This window comes from Carlito syrichta, unplaced genomic scaffold, assembly GCF_000164805.1.
Source record: "Carlito syrichta isolate Samal-C Ts95f unplaced genomic scaffold, Tarsius_syrichta-2.0.1 Scaffold305659, whole genome shotgun sequence".
Classification (NCBI taxonomy): domain Eukaryota; kingdom Metazoa; phylum Chordata; class Mammalia; order Primates; family Tarsiidae; genus Carlito; species Carlito syrichta.
The window spans coordinates 714,900-724,201 of record NW_007249755.1 but is presented as its reverse complement, the minus strand read 5'-3'; positions in this window follow the sequence as shown (position 1 = coordinate 724,201).

Below are 9,302 nucleotides of genomic sequence, written 5' to 3'. Positions count from 1 at the left end.
CCCGGCTGACATAATGTTCGTTATGTATACCGGCATGTATGGTACATGTCTCATTATAACATGGAAGACTGTGATACTGATGACTGACTTTCAGCATCAAGATCATAAGGAAGTTCTGCGGTAAATATATGGATCTGTGTCAGAAACTTCTCTATATCAGAACTTATTTGGGAAGGTCGTAAGACACTTAAAATCTCCTCATATCTTGCCTGGAATCAGACTTGAGAGCTGAAAAAGATGAAGGCCAGATAAAAACCAGTGCTTATTTGTTAAAGTACTAAACTCTGACTACTTCAATTGGTAAAATGCTCCCACCTTTGGTCTCGATAAAATTCCTTGATACGTTAATGTACACCATGATAGCTATTGCATATTTGTCTGCTCCTCTCTCATTTCCTCTTCTGGGGTAAAGGACTTGCCTGCGTGGCCACAGGGATGGGCAGACGACCCAACCTGGCCAGTGAAAATCCTACCCAGGGATGGAACCCTAGAAGAAGCTCTCCTTCACCATGTTCTCCACTGTGAGGGGAAGGCCTTTTGGCAGTAGGAGAGAATGAGGTGAACACACAAAGAGAGAGACAAGGGAAGCAGAGAGCTGACGAGAGTTATAATCCTATAATCTTCTCAGCTCACTCCTTCCTTCCATCCTTCCTTCCATCCTACCTTCCTTCCTTCCTTCCTTCCTTCCTTCCTTCCTTCCTTCCTTCCTTCCTTCCTTCCTTCCTTCCTTCCTTCCTTCCTTCCATCCTGTGAGTAGGCTTCTAGAGAGGCCCATGTGGTGTGGAACTGAAGCCTCCTGCCAACAGCCATGTGAGGGAGCTTGGAAGCAGATTCTCTAGCCTCTCCAGAGGACTGATGCCCCAGCTTAGTATTTGACAGCAACTCCTGTGCCACCACCACCCAGCTAAGCCACTCCCGGACTCCTGACCCTCAGAGACAGATTTGATCCTGCTTTGCTGCTTTAAGCTGTTACATTTTGGGATAATTTGTTATGCAGCATAGATAACGAATACATCCCTTACTGGATTTTTAAAAATGAGACCCACAGTTTACTTGTCTCTTTTTGCTCCAGCATGAATGATGAGGAAACCTCTCTCCAGAAAAACACACCTGAACGATGGGGAAGGGCAATTGGAGACTGGAACTGAGCAGGAGGGCAGTGCTCTGCCCTTCACGATGGAACTCATTAGTATATGGTGTCTAGAATTAGAGGGTTGTGCTGGGAAGTCCCTTGATTCCCAAGGCTGCTCCTCATTTGCAAAAAAGACAAATCTGCATTTTAGACTTTCTGACAGTTGTTGGAAGTTTTTTTTTTAAATTGGGGATCTCACTCTGTTGCCCAGGCTGGAGTACAGTGGTGCGATCACAGCTCACCACAGCCTCTAACGCCTGGGCTCAAGCCATCCTCCTGCCTTAGCCTCCTGAACAGCTGGGACTACAGGAATATGCCACCATCCCCAGCTAATTCTTAAAATTTTTTTGTGAAGATAAGGTCTTGCTATGTTACCTAGGCTGGTTTCAAACTCCTGGGCTCAAGCAATCCTCTGGCCTCAACTTTCCAAAGTGCTGGGATTACAAGCTTAAGAGGCACAATGCCATAAATTTCTAATTGAATAGAAAAAATAACCTGCAGCCGGGTTCAGTGGCTCAGTCTGTAATCCTGCGCTTTGGGAGGCCAAGGTGAGTAGATTGCCTTAGCCCGTGGGTTTGAGACCTGCCTGGGCAACTTGGCGAGACCTCATCTTTATAATAAATAAAAAATTAAGACGGGCTCGGTGGCTCAGCCTGTAATCCCGCGCCTTTGGGAGGCTGAAGTGAGTGGATTGCCTGAGCCCATGGGTTCGAGACCCGCCTGGGCAGGCGAGACCTCATCTCTACAATAAAATCAAAAAATTAGCCAGGTATGGTAGCATGTGCCTGTAATTCTGGCTACTCAGAAGGCTGAGGCGGAAGGATCACTGGAGCCCAGCAGGTCAAGGCTGTGGTGGCCGGGAGCAGCCACTGCACTCCAGTCTGGGCGACAGAGTGAGACTCCAACTCAAAAATATATATATATTAGCCGGGCGTGGTAGCGTGCACCTGTAGTTCCAGCTACCTGGAAGGCTGAGGCGGAAGGATAGCTGGAGCCCAGCAAGTTGAGGTTGCAGTGGCCGGGAGCGGCCACTGCACTCCAATCTGGGTTTCAGAGTGAGACTCCAATTCAAAAAAAAAAAAAAAGCCTGCAAAGTTACTAAAGTTAACAAGGAAATAAGTAAGAGAAGGCTAACACATTTGGTCCATAAAAGACCTTTTATGTTCAAGGCTCCCTCTGGCAACATCTGAGAAATCATTTTTAGTCTAATTTCCTCCTTTGAGGTGAAGGAGCCTGGTCAAACTTCCTAGGACAAGCGATCATATAATACTCCGTTAAAGATCTTAATTATTTAAATGACATTGAAGAAAGACAGCACCAGGCCATGAATTAACCTGATTATGTCTTCAAACCAAAAGGAAATGGTGAGTCTAGAGTTAAACCACACACAGTACTTATTATTTTGCAGCTTAGAGAAGACTGAATAGGATAGTATATTTTTTTCCATTCATATGGGAGTAGATTTAATAAAGAATCTATGTAACCTTACCTGGAAAGAGACATTTATATATATACATCTAGCTATGAAATAGGCAGCACCCATACTTTTCTGAAAGGTTTATACCAATAAAAGGTACAAACATCTCCAATAAAATTTGGATTTCACCTAAACATATCCCAGCAAAATATCTTCTTCTAGAGCACTAATAGAGAAAGATAAGATACAACCTTAATATAGAATCAAGGTAGGAAAGAAAGGCATTGATAGTTTTTATTTATTTTATTTTTATTTTTATTTTTTTGAGTTGGAGTCTCACTCTGTCGCCCAGACTGGAGTGCAGTGGCTGCTCCCGGCCACCGCAGCCTCGACCTGCTGGGCTCCGGCGAGCCTTCCGCCTCAGTCTTTCAAGTAGCTGGAACTACAGGTGTGCGCTACCACACCCGGCTAATTTTTTGATTTATTGTGGAGATGAGGTCTCGCCAAGTTGCCCAGGCAGGTCTTGAACCAGCGGGCTCAGGCATTCCACTCACCTCAGCCTCCCAAGGCATGGGATTACAGGCTGAGCCACCGACCCTGGCTCACAATAGTTTTTAAACGTCTTTATAAAGGTTGTATAAAGTCTAGTGTAAATCAGACTTCTTAATACATGACACATTATCACTGATCCACGCAGGATGCCTCTTATGTATGGATGTATATGCTTAATGTCCATCTTTTTATTTGTATATATTCTTGCAAAGCACTTTCCTGTCTGTGTTTTACTTTATGTGATGAAAGTGTTACACACATCTTACTGGTTGCTTTGTCACTCAGCTGTTTTCAAGATGTATCCATGCAGCTGTGTGGGTGTCTACTTTTCTGCTGCATAGTTTTTCAGAGTGTTTATTTTCTGGTGGTGGACACCAGCTTGCCTCCATACATGATGGTGCAATGAACATCCTCAACACAATTCCTATGGACTTGTATGGGAATCCCTGGGGGATATTCTTGGGAGCCCTTTCCCTCTCCCATTTCCTTTCCTTCCCCCTCCTCCTTCTCCTCCTCTCCCTCTCCTGGAGCAGAATTGCAGAGTCAGAGATTTTGATCTTATTTTTTTTTTTTTTGTCAGAGTCTCACTCTGTCGCCCAGACTAGAGTGCAGTGGCACTCTCATGGCCACCCCAACGTCAACCTGCTGAGCTCCGGTGATCCTTCTGCCTCAGCCTTCCAAGTGGCAGGAACTACAGGTGCGTGTTACCGCGCCAGGCTAATCTTTCGATTTTATTGTAGATACAAGGTCTCACCAAGTTGCCCAGGCTGGTCTTGAACCCCTGGGCTCAGGCAATCCTCTCACCTTGGCCTTCCAAAGTACTGGGATTACAGGTTTGAGCCACCACGCCCAGCTTTGTTCTTATTCATATGACCAAGTACTGTCCGCTTGCTCTTCAGAATGACTAAACTACACATCCACCAGTAATAGTAATCAGGCTTCCTGTAGCCCCACCCTCTGGCTGTACTTGGCATTGTTTGCCTTGTACGCTTGAGAGTCTAATAGGTATAAAAGGCATCTTGTCATTTTAATTTGCGCTTACCTGACTTCTGGGTTTGAGTGTGTCTTCATGGTCTCATTTTATCCTTTCCTGTCCACGGTGATCGTATCCTTTGGTCCACTTTTCTATTGGGCTGCTTATCCTTGTGAGTTGCAAACTCTCCATTTTTTTTGGTCGGGGTCTCATTTTGTAGCCCAGGCTGAGGTACAAGTGGCGAGATCACAGCTCACTGCAGTCTCAGCCTCCTGAGCTTAGATGATGATCCTCAGCCTCCCAAGTAGCTGGGACTATAGGCATGTGTCACCTACCTAATTTTTTTTTTTTGAGTTGGAATCCCACTCTGTTGCCCAGACTGGAGTGCGGTGCCATGCTCCCGGCCACCGCAACCTTCGATCTGCTGTGCTCCGGCGATTCTTCCACCTCAGCCTTCCAAGTAGCTGGAATTACAGGCACGCGCTACCACGCCTGGCTAATTTTTGATTTATTGTAGAGATGAGGTCTCGCTAAATTGCCCAGGCTGATCTCAAACCCCTGGGCTCAGGCAGTCCTCTCGCCTCTGTCCCCCAAAGTGCTGAGATTACAGGAATGAGCCACTGCACCTGGCTCTATATTAAGTCTTTAATCCATTGGGAGTCCATCTTTTTTTGTGGTGTTTGATGGAGATCCAATTATTTACCTCCACATGCTAAGCCAGTTTCCCAGCCCCATCTATTTGACAGGCTGTCTTTCTTGATTGATTTATAATGGACTTTTATTGTATATTAAATTCTCACACAGACATGAGTTAGTCTCTGTTCTTTAGTTTATCTGGTCTTGCACCAACCTCATATGACTTCATAGGCTGCCTTAATACATAGTATCTATCTTTTCTCTTTTTAAAAGTTGGCTTAACTATTTGTGTTTATCTTTCCATAAAAGTTTTAAAATAAATTTAATGAGCTTATTATAAAAAATAAGACTGGAATTTTGATAGCATTTATAGATTAATATGGAGAAAACTTACCATTCCTAAAATGTTACCCCATCAAGAGCATGAAATCTACATGTACTTCATTATCTATGCTCTTATTAGAGTTTGAAAGTTTGTTTCCACTGATGTTTTGTTGCAATTATGATTGGTTATACTATGGTTATGGATGGTGTAAGGAAATGCTACTGATTTTTCTAAGTTTACTGATTCTTGCTTTAGGCCACTTTGACGAACTTTCTTATGGATTTTATTAGTCTGATCAACTTGATTTTCCCATTAATTAAGCCAGGAAAGCTCCTTCTGACGCCCTCATCTAACAATGCTCTTGCTTAGTGAAATGAATAAAGAAATTTTAATTGACAAACTTATTCTTTAAGCAGACTCCCAAGTCAAGATTTCAGCAGAACGTTTCTCTAAATATTCCTTACGCATCAATACAAGACACTCTTGGGCAAAAGGGCTCCATAGTCTATTTTGCTTGAGAGATACATTATATCATCCTAAAGACTCAGAATGCGCACATTTAAACGTTCCTAGAAGCATTGCAATACAGAACCGTTTAACTTTTCCCAAATAACATATTTCGAAACACCTTAGTTAAATAATTTACAAATCACTTATACTTACAAGTTCTAGATCTCAGAAGACTAGGGGAAGCTTGGCAAGACTTCCGATCTTTCCTATGTGTGTGAGAATTTTAATCTTTTCTCCTAGATTAGAACCACATTTTGACATGCTCACTGAAGGCAGGAATATAGTGATTCTGCACTCCCACTACTTTTTGTTGTTGTTGTTGTTAGTCAGAGTCTCACTTTGTTGCCCAGGCTGGAGTGCACAGGCTCACGGCCACCACAGCCTTGACCTGCTGGGCTCAGGTGATCCTTCTGCCTCGGCCTTCCATGTAGCTGGAACCACAGGCATGCGCCACCATGCCCAGCTTATTTTATTTATTGTGGAGACGAGGCTCACCATGTTGCCCAAGCTTGTCTCGAACCTCTGGACTCAGGCAATCCTCTCGCCTCAGCCTCCCAAAGTGCTGGGATTACAGGTGCAAGCCATCATGTCCAGCGTCACTCCCACTATTTTAATATAATTCCTGGTGATAATAGGACATTGATACATGCACTGATGAATCTAACTTTTAAGTCAGCCTATCCCTATTCTTGTATCTTCTGTTCTGCATTAAAAAAAATGTTTTTGCATGAGGTGACTTGAAGTTTTTCAACTTGCTGTTTTAGCCAAGGAATCCTTAGATTGAGTGAAATCTGATGCTAAGACCACTGCATACAACAAGTAACAGGGGGGTCAAAGCAGGAGTGCAAGGCCCCAGGAGCCTGGAAGCTTGGCGCCCCCTGGAGGCAGCCCCACAGGATGCAGCTTGGAAAAGCCCTACTAAAGTGGAAAAGTCCCCAGCTACTCGGCTTTAGTTTCATTAAAAACAAACAAAACGGTATCAAGAACCTTTGGAATCCTAATACATTTTCTCCAGAAAAATTAAAGATTTCAGTTTAACAGAATAGCAGAGTATGGTGGAAAGAATGGCAAGAAACTGGAATTCTAGTCCAGGTCAGTCATCCTCTAGGTGTGAACTTGGTAATGCTTCTGAGGGTGGGAGTGGAGACATTTGGAATAGATAGCGTGTCTGGGATTTTTTTGCTGAGCCCTCACAGAGGCTGGAACCTCAGGTCCCCTCTGCATCCTCAGCTCCTTGCAAAGGAGTAACTCTATTTACTGCAGTTTTGTATCAGGCTTTGTGTAAGATTTCATTTGAGCAAAGAGCAGAGTCCTATGGTTTGAAAATAAGGACTAAAAAACCCACTACACCAGGTAACCTCACAGTCATTTACAGCTTCAATATTGTGGAGACTCCTTTCTTTTCTTTTTTACCAAGACAGAAAAAAATGCTTTGTCAGGAATAAATCATTTTTAACCTAGGAGTAAACCAGGGTATACATTTTTCCTGGTAAAGAACTGCAAGACAGTGGTTCTTTACAGAGCTGGCGTGACTCACACTTGAACTCTGGCCTAGCAGGGAATTCAGGTTCACCAGGACTTTTGTTAAAGGAACAAACACAGAATCGCTCTCTTCTTTCTTGTGTTATTAGCTACATATAAGCGATGCTTATTGAAAAAACAACATACAAAAAACTCAATTCAATGGATTGATTTAAAAAACTAACTTTATTTGTATTAGTTTTAAAAACAAAACTTACAAGTAATCACGAAGCTTCCAAAAAAATTACATTCTGCTTTTGTCACCTTGATAGGACAAGGAATGTTTAAATGTCCTCAAAACACAGGCGAGTTAAAGTTGACAAATAACACACTACCACAAACTATGGACTGTCACTTCAAGCACACTCAAATATGAGTACGTGTACAGATATTACTGACCAGTTTTTTGAAGTACCACGAGAATTCACTACAGCTTATGGTACCAGAAAGGTAACGTGCCCAAAATATAACACAAGATCACAAACACATTTAGATAAAATGATAAATTCAACTCCTGGGTTCAGTTAAGATTGAAGTGAAACGACTGAGAAAGTTTTCTTAAACTCGAAGGGTAGCAAAGATGGCAGAAACGTCAATCGACACTCACACTGGGCTGAGACGCAGCAGGAAGAATATGGCACAAGAACAAGTGTCGCCACGTTTTCCTCTCCTCAGTCCCCAAGCTGACTTAGGAAGGTTGGAGACTAAATAAAATAACACAGGAAAACACACAGTATCTACATAGATATGGATCTTCCACTACAACGAGAATGAACATCCAGGCAAAGCTCTGCAGGAGTTCCAAGAGTTGGCAGGATATGATTTTGTTTCCAAAGGAAATGCAGGTTACAAGATAAGCCACATACCTAATTTAGTAAAAGGCCTTTAAACTTCATTTGAATGGACATTGACACCTTAACTCTGCCCACAGTTAGTTCTTCTTAACCTTGAAACTCTGCTTTGAACAAGATGATTTTTATCATCTTTTTGGTCAGTGAACCTAGCAGCTGTTGTCACTTTCAGCTGCCTTGTTGCTTGTACACTTGGTAATTCCAAATTATAACAATTTTTCAATTCCCGATGAGAGAAAAAAATGGCATTCTGAGGAAGATGTTGAGGACTGACCCATACTCCAAGGTAAGTTAAAAAAACTGAGTATTTAGTAAATTGGTAGATAAGGTTCATAAATGGTTTTTCAAAAACTGATTTAACTTGCTAAACAGTGAGTTTCTATAACATGGACTTACTGCCTCAGCTAGGAGGTAACCTTTCCCCCAAGTTTTTTGTTACTTTATGTTGTCACATGAATGCTAAGTAATTCATTTCCTTTAGTACAAGAAGATACAAACACAAATGTGCGAAAAAGCAGCACGTGGGGAGGAAGAGGGTAAGGTGGCCGAGTTCATCCCTGTGGTAGGTACGAGGCCCAAGACTCTGCAGAAAAGGGACAGAAACTTGGTGGACAGTGCCCTGACAAACTGCAGAATTGGGTACATTTTCCAGTGCTTACTTATGTTATGCTTCTCCCTTTTTTTTTTGAGTTGGAGTCTCACTCTGTCGCCCAGACTGGAGTGCAGTGGCCGCTCCTGGCCACCGCAGCCTCGACCTGCTGGGCTCCGGCGATCCATCTGCCTCAGTCTTCCGAGTAGCTGGAACTAAAGGCGCGCGCTATCACACCCGGCTAATTTTTTATTTATTGTAGAGATGAGGTCTCGCTGCCCAGGCGGGTCTCGAACCCGCGGGCTCAGGCAATTCATTCACCTCAGCCTCCCAAAGGCTCGGGATTACAGGCTGAGCCACCGAGCCCAGCTATGCTTCTCCCTTTTAAGGTAAATCCATGGTCTGTAAAAGAGTCTATATAAAAACATGAAGCAGGGTCAGTCTTCTATCTTGACTAGAACTCAATTTATAAGTACTGAGTGTCCTTCCACTGCAAACTCTTTAATTTTCAAATTTTATTGGATCTCATTCTGCTTTATTAGAGTCATATCTTAAGGATATTTCATTAATATGAAAACCTAGGGAAGTCCACATAAAATGCCAATGCAATGGCTGGCTACCAAGATAACAAATTCCAACCCCAATGGGGTTCAATGATCACAAAACCACAAAACAAGGAACATCAAATCCATTAACTAAAATGACTAAGTCACCACCTTTATCAGAAAAGATTTTTCTTATTCATTTCTTTTTTTTTTTTTTGAGTTGGAGTCTCACTCTGTCGCCCAGACTGGAG